Source organism: Erythrolamprus reginae, chromosome 4 (assembly GCF_031021105.1).
Source record: "Erythrolamprus reginae isolate rEryReg1 chromosome 4, rEryReg1.hap1, whole genome shotgun sequence".
NCBI lineage: Eukaryota > Metazoa > Chordata > Lepidosauria > Squamata > Dipsadidae > Erythrolamprus > Erythrolamprus reginae.
The window spans coordinates 17597862-17608144 of NC_091953.1; positions in this window are offsets into that span (position 1 = coordinate 17597862).

Consider the following 10283-nt stretch of genomic DNA (forward strand, 5'->3'; position numbering starts at 1 on the left):
CCTCTCCTCGTGGTCCAACACTGAGAGTCCAACCAATGTCCAGTATGATGTTTTGGGAAAGCTCTTCTTCAGGTTCCTCTCACATCTGGAGTCTCAGGATGGTTGGCCTTGATGGAGTATAAACAACTTCACTCGGCAGTGCCATACTTCTTGAGTGCAAACTTCTCTTCCAGTTCTCATGGGACTACTACACACCAACTCGCTACTGCAGAAACCCATACTAGGGATCTGGCTGACACTTCCCATTGCCATTTTTAACTGCTGGATTCATAAGAGTGGGTCTTTCCTAAGTTTCTTCCTCTGACTATTAAGCCACTGAGGGCTGTGAAGCACTGTGAAGCAGTATATACCATATTTCTCGGACTATAGCATACACTGGAGTATATGACCGTGAGCCGTCCCGAGTCTTCGGAGAGGGGCGGCATACAAATCTAATTATCAATGACAATGACAATGACAATGACACACCTTAGTTTTTGGGGAGGTAAATAAGAAAAAAACTGTTTGAGGGGTGGAAGGCTTCCCTGAATCAGCTGTTTCCAGAGATGAACTTTAGCAACAGGTTTGTTGGTTGTGAGCTCTGTGCCTTGCTTTTTCAGCCTATGAAATCTCCATTTCAGAGGCTTACATAGAAACATAGAAGTCTGACGGCAGAAAAAGACCTCATGGTCCATCTAGTCTGCCCTTATACTATTTTCTGTATTTTATCTTAGGATGGATATATGTTTATCCCAGGCATGTTTAAATTCAGTTACTGTGGATTTATCTACCACGTCTGCTGGAAGTTTGTTCCAAGGATCTACTACTCTTTCAGTAAAATAATATTTTCTCATGTTGCTTTTGATCTTTCCCCCAACTAACTTCAGATTGTGTCCCCTTCTTCTTGTGTTCACTTTCCTATTAAAAACACTTCCCTCCTGGACCTTATTTAACCCTTTAACATATTTAAATGTTTCGATCATGTCCCCCATTTTCCTTCTGTCCTCCAGACTATACAGATTGAGTTCATGAAGTCTTTCCTGATACGTTTTATGCTTAAGACCTTCCACCATTCTTGTAGCCCGTCTTTGGACCCATTCAATTTTGTCAATATCTTTTTGTAGGTGAGGTCTCCCGAATTGAACACAGTACTCCAAATGTGGTCTCACCAGTGCTCTATACAGTGGGCTCACAATCTCCCTCTTTCTGCTTGTTATACCTCTAGCTATGCAGCCAAGCATCCTACTTGCTTTCCCTACCGCCTGACTGCACTGTTCACCCATTTTGAGTCTGTCAGAATGGGTGAACAGTGCAGTCTTTTTTCCCAGCCTGTGAAACCTCTGTTTAAGAGGCATTTTAAGAACCAGATTATTTACGGGATAAATAAATAACTGCTTTATTTATTTTTTTTTTACAATTTTTTTATTATTTTTCATAAAACAGACATACAGACATACAAACATTAAACATAAAATGGGGATGTATTTCCCCGCTTCTTTTGAAAGTATACATTCAAATAGAAAAAAGAATACATAATCAAACATTTGTTAAATGTTAAAAAGTCTAGTAGAAAATTTTCAAATCTTAAATATAATATTAGTACGGTATAAGTAAAAATGCTTAATATGTTGTTTATGTGTAATATATTCATCTAATCAAACATTTAAACAAATCTCAATTACTAAACATACATAAAACAAAATTTTTAATATATCACTTATGAGTAAACTACTATATCAAAATCATCAACGAATACATCTAATATTGTTATTACCTAAATACAAACAGATCTATCTCTTATTTTTTCTTATCTAACCATTTATATATGTTGTTCCATGTTTCATAAAATTTTGTATCTTCTTGATCGTTTAATCGTCTTGTCATCATATCCATTTCAGCGCAATCTAATATTTTAGCTATAACTTCTTCTTTCTTGGGGATTTCCTCCCCCTTCCAGTTTTGCGCATATATTATTCTAGCCGCAGTTAATATGTGTATGATTAAGTAAAGAGTTTCCTTCTTATAAGTCTGATTAGTAATTCCTAATAAGTAAAATTCCGGGGTGTTATCTATGTCATGTTTTAATACTTCTTTTAATATCTTCTCAATCATCTTCCAATAAATTTTAGCTTTACCACATGTCCACCATTGATGGTAATAAGTTCCTATATCTTTCTTGCATTTCCAACACAGTGGGGATGTTTTAGGAAACATTTTTGCAATCCTGTTTGGTGGAAGGTGCCATCTATAAAACATTTTAATTTGGTTTTCTTTTAATGAAACTGACTTGGTCATTTTCCAATTATTAATCCAGACTTTTTCCCAAGTATCTATATCTATTTCCTTACCTATATTTCTGCACCATCTTATCATGGTATCTTTTAGAGTCAACTCTATATTTTTATGAGCGATAAGAAATTTATATATTTTCCCTATCATTTTTACTGAATTGTTAATAATTAAATGACTTAGCAGATTCTTACTTTTATTAAAAGTGTAAAGAGTTATATCCTTCTGATATCTGGATCGAATCTGGGCATAATGCCACCAATCTATTATTATCCCTTCTTCTTGTAGTTTATTCCTAGGCTTTAGCTTCATCTGATCATTTAATAATTCTTTATATCTATAAAATATTTTCGTGTCTTTTATAGATTTTGGATGTGTTATTGCTTCTAGGGGGGCTATCCATTCTGGAACATTTAAGAAGTGGTTTTTCCTTATGTCCTTCCAAACCTCTAGTAAATACTTCCTTAATGTGTGTCTTTTAAAATATGAGTGATTTTTTTCCTTGTCATACCATATAAATGCATGCCAACCCAGCATAAGATCATGTCCTTCTAAATTTAATATTCTTTTATTCTCTAAAGTTATCCAATCTTTAATCCATGTTAAGGCGGCGGCCTGGTAATATAATTTCCAGTTTGGAAGACCAAATCCTCCTCTTTCTTTAATGTCTTCCAAACAGTTTATTTTTATCCTTGCTTTTTTCCCTTGCCATATAAATTTTTTAACTAAGTTTGTCAAAGTTTTAAAAAAAGTTCCCCCTGGGTTTATTGGAATTACCTGAAAGAGAAATAAAACCTTGGGCAGAATATTCATCTTGATTGTGGCAATTCTTCCTAAAAATGATATTTTCAGGTTATTCCATGTTTCTAAATCTTTTTTAATTTCTGATAATAATTTTATGTAATTATCATTTTTTAATGTTATTGTTTTCGCTGTTAAATTTATTCCTAAATATTTTACTTTCTTTACGGTTTTTATTCCAGAAATATTTTCTAATTTAGTTTCTTGTATTTTATTCATATTTTTAGTTAAGAAAGAAGTTTTGCTTTTATTTATCTTTAAACCTGCTACCTTTCCGTATTGTTCAATAGTTTGCAATAAAGAAGGAACAGTTGTTATCGGTTCTTCAATTATAAACGTTAAGTCATCTGCAAAAGCTTGGAGTTTGTAAGTTTCATCTCCTATAGTTAAACCTTTTATTTCGGAATCCGCTCTTATTTTAATTAATAAAGTTTCAAGTGTCATAATAAATAACAATGGTGATATAGGACATCCTTGACGAACTCCCTTATTTATATCAAGTGCTTGTAATTGATTATTATTTAATATTATCTTAGTCGTTTGTTTTGAATATATAGTATCTATTAAATTAACAAATTTTGAGCCAAATCTCATTTTATTTAATTGCATTTTTATAAATGTCCAGTTAACGTTGTCAAAGGCCTTTTGAGCATCTAGGAACATTAAGGATGCTGTCTTATCTGGGTGTTGTTCATAGTATTCTAATGTGTTTATTACTGTTCTAAGATTATTTTTAATTTGTCGCCCTGGTAGAAATCCATTTTGGTCTTGATGTATTATTCCATTTATAATTCTTTTAAGTCTATCTGCATAAATGGCAATAAATATTTTATAATCTACATTTAATAAAGATATGGGTCTATAATTTTTGATTTTTACTGGGTCAGTGCCGGATTTGTGTATTAAAGTTGTCAACGATTCTGACCAAGATTTCGGAATTTTACCCTCAAGTCTACATAAGTTAAAAGTTTCTAACATATAGTTTCTTACTATTTCATTGTCTATCTTATACCATTCTGCCGGTATAGCATCTGGACCAGTGGCCTTATTGTTTTTCTGTTTTTTAATTATAGTTAGGAGTTCTTCCATTGTTATTGGTCCATCCAACATAGTCTGTTGATCTTCTGTTATTTGTGGTAATTTTGAAGCCTGTAAGTAATTAAAAACCTCATCTTCACTAACAGTGTCTTTGGCATAAAGATCTTTATAAAAATTATAAACAATATCTGCCTTTCCTTCTGTATCATATTTTATTGTACCATCTTTGTCTTCTAATTTTTTTATCAATTTGGATTGACTCTGCTTTCTAAGTTTATATGCTAACCATCTGCCTGGTTTATTTGCATGTTCAAAATAATGTTGTTTTGCTCTTTTAATTTTTTCAGTTATTTGATTTTGTTCTATAATTCTAATTTTATGTTTAATTACATTTATTTCTGTTTTAAAGTCTCTGTTCTTGGTGTGTTGCTGCGATGCAAATTCCAATTGTTTTAATTCATTTATTAATTGTACATACTTTAATTTATTTTCCTTATTGTATTTTGCTGTATAAGATATTGTTAACCCTCTTATATAAGCTTTGAGTGTATCCCATATATTCTGTGGAGTGGTGTCTGGGGTTTTATTAATTTCAAGAAATATTTTTAATTCCTTTTCGATCCAATCCTTATATTTCTTATCATTTAATATATTTCTATTCATCCGCCAAATATTCTGTTTGTTGTTCCTTCTTATATAGACCACTATTGGGTTGTGGTCAGCCCATGTATTAACATCTATCTCTACTTCCCTTATTTGTTCTGCAAGCATTTTTGGTGTCCATACCATGTCTATTCTTGTCCAGATTTTGTGAGGATTAGAATAAAACGTAAATTGTCTTTTATGGGGGTGTCTTTCCCTCCATATATCATTTAACAATAATTCTGTTTTCATTTTTTGGAAAGTACTAGGTAGTAGATTTCTTTTTGTTTTTTTCCTTTTATTGTGACTCCCTCCCCCTGAATGGTCTAATTGCCTATTCACAATAGCATTAAAATCACCTATTATTAATACATTCTCAATAGCTAAATCTATTATTATTTGATGTAAATTTTTATAAAATGTCATTTGGTCTTCGTTGGGAGCATAAATAGAAACAACCACTATAGGTCTAGGTTCAATATCAACTTGTACAATCAATATTCTACCATCATTATCCTTATATATTTGTTTGGAATTTATAGAGTTCTCTACATACATCACCACACCTCTTTTTTTTTGATCTGCTAATGCAGCATACATTTTTCCAATTTTGGGATTCAACAATAATTTTTGGTTATCTTTTTTGATATGTACTTCTTGTAATATTGCAATTTGAGCATTTTGATTTCTGATTTTAGAGAAGATTTGTTTCCTTTTCCTTGGTTCATTAAGTCCATTAACATTTACCGAAAAGATCTTTAGATCTTTAGTTGTTGTCATTTAGTAGGTTTTTTGGTTTCTCGCTGAGGCTGAACTCTTCTTATAGCACCTTGGTCCTGCTCTATTACTTGAGCAGTGGCCCCCAAAAGTTCTTCTTGTTGGATTGCTAGTATCTCCCCTGATTGCTGTTGTGCTGGTTGTTGTTGAGCCTCTTGTTGTTTATCTGAAAAGTCCATGTGGCTGATGCCACTATTTTCAAAGAAATACCTAGCTTGTTCTACATTTTCCAGCTTGTATCTTGTAGAACGCCATGTCAGAGAAAGACCTTGTGGGATTAACCAACGATAGGTTATATTTTCTTTGATCAAAATTCTGGTAAGAAACTGGTAATCTCTTCTGCTCTCTCTGACACTTCTTGGAACTTGTTTTAATATTTTTATCTCCACTCCTTGATGTTGGAGTTTGGAATTTCTTGCCCAATGAAGTATGTCATCTCGTAAAGTTTTCCTGGTGAATTTGATATGAATCTCTCTTGGGAGATTGTGGCGACGGATGTAACTATTCGAAGTCCTGTAAACTTCATCGATTTCTTTCACTAGCGCAGCAGGATCCTCCTGGAGTATTCCTCCAATCGTTTCCGCCATAGTCATTTTTAAATCTTCATCTTTTTCCTCTTTCATGTTCTGAAATCGTAGTCCATACGAAGCACGTTGCATCTCCAGCTGAATAATTGATTCATCATGTCTTCTGTGTCTTGCATCAGCTCTCCCTTCAAGATAATCAATTCTTTTTGCATTTTTGTCAGATTTCTCTTCAACCTTTTTCACTCGATCATCACTTTCTTGTAGTGTTTGTTGGATCACCTTTATCTGGTCTTTCACCTCGCCCATATCAGCTTTCAATTGGGCCATCTCCTTTTTAAATTCTGCCAAGTCTGCTTTTATAGCTTCCCTTTGTTGTGTTGCATCCTCTTTTATAGCCTCTCTTTGTTGGGTAGCATTCTCTTGAGATTTAAGAATGAGGTCCTGCATATTGTTTAAAGTTTCTTGTAATGTTGCAAAGTTGGGCTGCGTTGTTTTGTCTTTTTCTTTATCCTTGGAAGACATAGCTGACGCCTGGTGCGTCGGGGAAGGACGCGGGGACACTTGTGGAGAAGAGATTGTTGCTGTGGTTTGTTTTTTAACCGTTTTAACAACCGTTGAAGAAGTTGACATTGTCAAATTTGAATCCACTGTTTAAAATTCGAATTAATTTAAATCAATCTAAATTTGTATGTGGTGAAAGGGAAAAAATTTCTGTAAATTCCAAATCTATTCAATCTATTTTATTAACAATTAACCTTAAATTATAACTATTCAGTTGTCAAAAGAAAAATAAAAAATTCAAAATTCAAAATCCAATATATGTTGTTATTACTATTGCTGTTATTAAAAAAATTTAAAAATATAATAACACAGAGAACAAAAGTAAAACCTTTAGAAATAAGAAACAAGTAAAGATTAAAAATAAGTGGTCTAATAAGAAAACAAAGTAAGTAACAGCAAAAAAAGAATAATAACTATTTTAAAAAGGGAGATTCTAGGGAGGTAAAGAAAAAGGAGGAAAGGAGAAAAGACTTAATAAAGCAGTAAAAGGAGAGAGAGAAAAAAGGAAAAAGGGGGGGGAATATTTCAATTCAAATAATTAGAATAGAGCAGGGAACCAAGGTTTACTAACAATGCATAGTCTTCAATTCAAACTTCTTTTACAGATAGAAATAAAAAAAGAAAGAATCAGAAGGGGATCAAAAAAGGATTAATTAATCAAAGAAAAAACACAATGTATATAGTTATAGTCTTCTTATAAATCAAGAAATTATAAATGAAGAATATGAATCCAGATGTCAGAAAATACAATTATACTTAATCCCGATTGCAGGTCTCAAGAAGAAAGTCAAATTAATAATTTTCTTGTAGTTAAAATGGAGTCTGTGTTCTTTTCCAAATCCAAGACAAAGGCAAAAAAAAAATAGATCTCAAAATGGAGTCAGGTTAGAAGTCAGAAGTTCATATGTCCAGACAGATGTGAAAAAGTTTTCAAAAAAATAATCCCAAGAAAAAGGCAATCAGCAGGTAATCCAAAGTAATCCAAAAACAATCAGCAAGTAATCCAGTTAGGTTAGTCCAAGGGTGAATATTCCAAAGGAAAGGTATCAGTTCCTTCTATTTCACTTTTATTTTCAAGTTGTTATATGATGTTATTATGTTGCAGAGACAACAGGGTGAAAGAAAAAAAAGGCAACAAAGTTATATTCCTCCGCTGTTGAGATGTCAGCCCGGAACACAATACTTTTAACAGACTATAGTAAAGAAATTTTGCTCTTCATTGCTAATTTCTTTTAAGCATTGAAGTCTTCTAAATAGTCATTTCCAATTTAAGCTCTTTTATTGAAGCATAAGGTAGAAAAAATATTTTATAGATTTCAAAATCCAAATACAAAATGGAAACAATGAAATGAGAAAAGTAAGTCTCGGCTGTTATTTGCGGATGAGACTCAAAGAGGAAAAAAAAACTTTCACTTTCGCCTCGTTAAAGAAAGCTTTCCCTTGAGGCTTTCGAACGATCAAATCTTCAAATTTTAATCTTGAAACAAAGAGGAATTTTTTTACCTTAAGTCCTTTATCGAATGTATTCTTTTCAGTAGATTAAATGTGGAACTTTCACTTCAAAAATTTTTCTCGGCTTCCCGCTGGGCGAGGGAAGAAAGCGCTGGCCGGTCCTCTTAAACAAAGAGGATCGGTTCTCCCGTCTTCGAAGCTGCGGGGCGAACCGCTGCCTCCGGAGTCTCAGCGATGGCTCCTCGGGCAGAGGAGAGCCCCCTGTTCTGGGATCGGGCCATCCGAGCCCGATCCGATCGCAAATGCGACCTTCGGAGGGGGTAGAAGGGATCGCCTGGCAGAGCCCTGCCAAAGATGTCCCGCCGCGATCTCCACCAAACCGGAAGCCATAAATAACTGCTTTAAAGGTCTTCCCAGTGCTTCTGAGTAGTTAAAAGTGTCAGCATATTGCCCCCAAAAATCTAGCTCCTTGTTTTACCCACTTCAGAAGGGTGGAAGGCTGAGTCAACATTGAGCAAGTCAGGATCAGGTCAGGATCATAAGAACATAAGAACATAAGAAGAGCCATGCTGAATTGGGCCAAAGCCCATTGAATCTGTGTCACACAGTGCCCCACCAATTGTACATGGGGATCTTGAGCAGAAAGAAAAGGCAAAACCCTCCCTTTCCCTCGACCCCCAACAAATGGCATTCAAGGGAATCCTGCCTGCATCGAACTTCTAGCTGTGGGCAAAGTTTGCCTGCAATACAGTACTGCATTCTAACCATTGCCCCATCACAAACCAGTTTGTATCGCAACATCTGTCTATCCCAAGACTTGGGAAGGATTACCAGTATTTTTCAGAGTATAAGACACAAACTTTTACACACACACAAAATAGAATAGAATTATTTATTCTTTATTGGCCAAGAAGCAGAGTGGCAACCAGTATAGCTCACAAAGCAGTGATGAACCACTCTAGGGGTCCTAAAAACGTCCTGCTCTGTGGCACTCTTGCACAAGCTGTAGCTTCCCTATGTTCTTCCATGGTAGCCCTATGTAGAGTGCATTGGAGTAGTCCAAGCATAGAAACATAGAAGTCTGACGGCAGAAAAAGACCTCATGGTCCATCAAGTCTGCCCTTATACTATTTTCTGTATTTTATCTTAGGATGGATATATGTTTATCCCAGGCATGTTTAAATTCAGTTACTGTGGATTTATCTATCACGTCTGCTGGAAGTTTGTTCCAAGGATCTACTACTCTTTCAGTAAAATAATATTTTCTCGTGTTGCTTTTGATCTTTCCCCCAACTAACTTCAGATTGTGTCCCCTTGTTCTTGGGTTCACTTTCCTATTAAAAACACTTCCCTCCTGGACCTTATTTAATGAGGACTAGGGCTTGAGTAACTGAGCACATGCATATGGACTGATTTTTAACTTTTGTTTTACATTGTTATTTCTAGAGAGAGAGTGGTTGAAAGGGTGGGAGGGAGAGAGGGAGAGATAGAGATCATACACCATGAATTTTCTGGGAACTATTCATAAAGAATCCACAATATCTGATTGTATAATAAACTAAAGTCAAGTTCTTAAAAATTAATTGTACACAATTTAGACACTCAGTGATAGCTGTAAGCCAAATTCCTGTTGAATGGTGTTATTGAATCCTTAATAATTCTTAATCAAAATCCTTTAAAAAATGCTTGTTGAATGATTTAAATATATTTTTTTTGCTTTTGAGTTCATGCATGTATCTTCCAGATGTCTTTAGGTTGTGGTTAAAAGGATAGTATAATTAATCCTGGTAATTAGTATGCCATCAAAGACTTAATAGGAACATTGAGAAATCAATGACCTTTAATGCTAAACAGAGAGAGGGGGAAAAAACCTCATACAACATTGTGCATGGGTTCATTCGGAGGAAAACCAAAATAGAAATATTTGATTTCCTCTGTGCCCTATATCCCTAGACAAAGAAAGAACTAGATCAGAAGTAGGTGTGATCAATAACATAAATGTGTATTTTGCTTTATTGGAAGGAGCCCCTTAGTCTGAATGGACTCCAGAGGACGGCAGAGGAGAGGAAGGCCTGGATGAACATTATCCATGGGGTTGCGATGGGTCGGACATGACTTCGCAACTAACAACAGCAACTTAGTCTATTGACCCCAACCCTTTTGTTCATGAAGACATTCAATTTAAAGCATTCCTTGTAGAACATTGCCTATGATGAT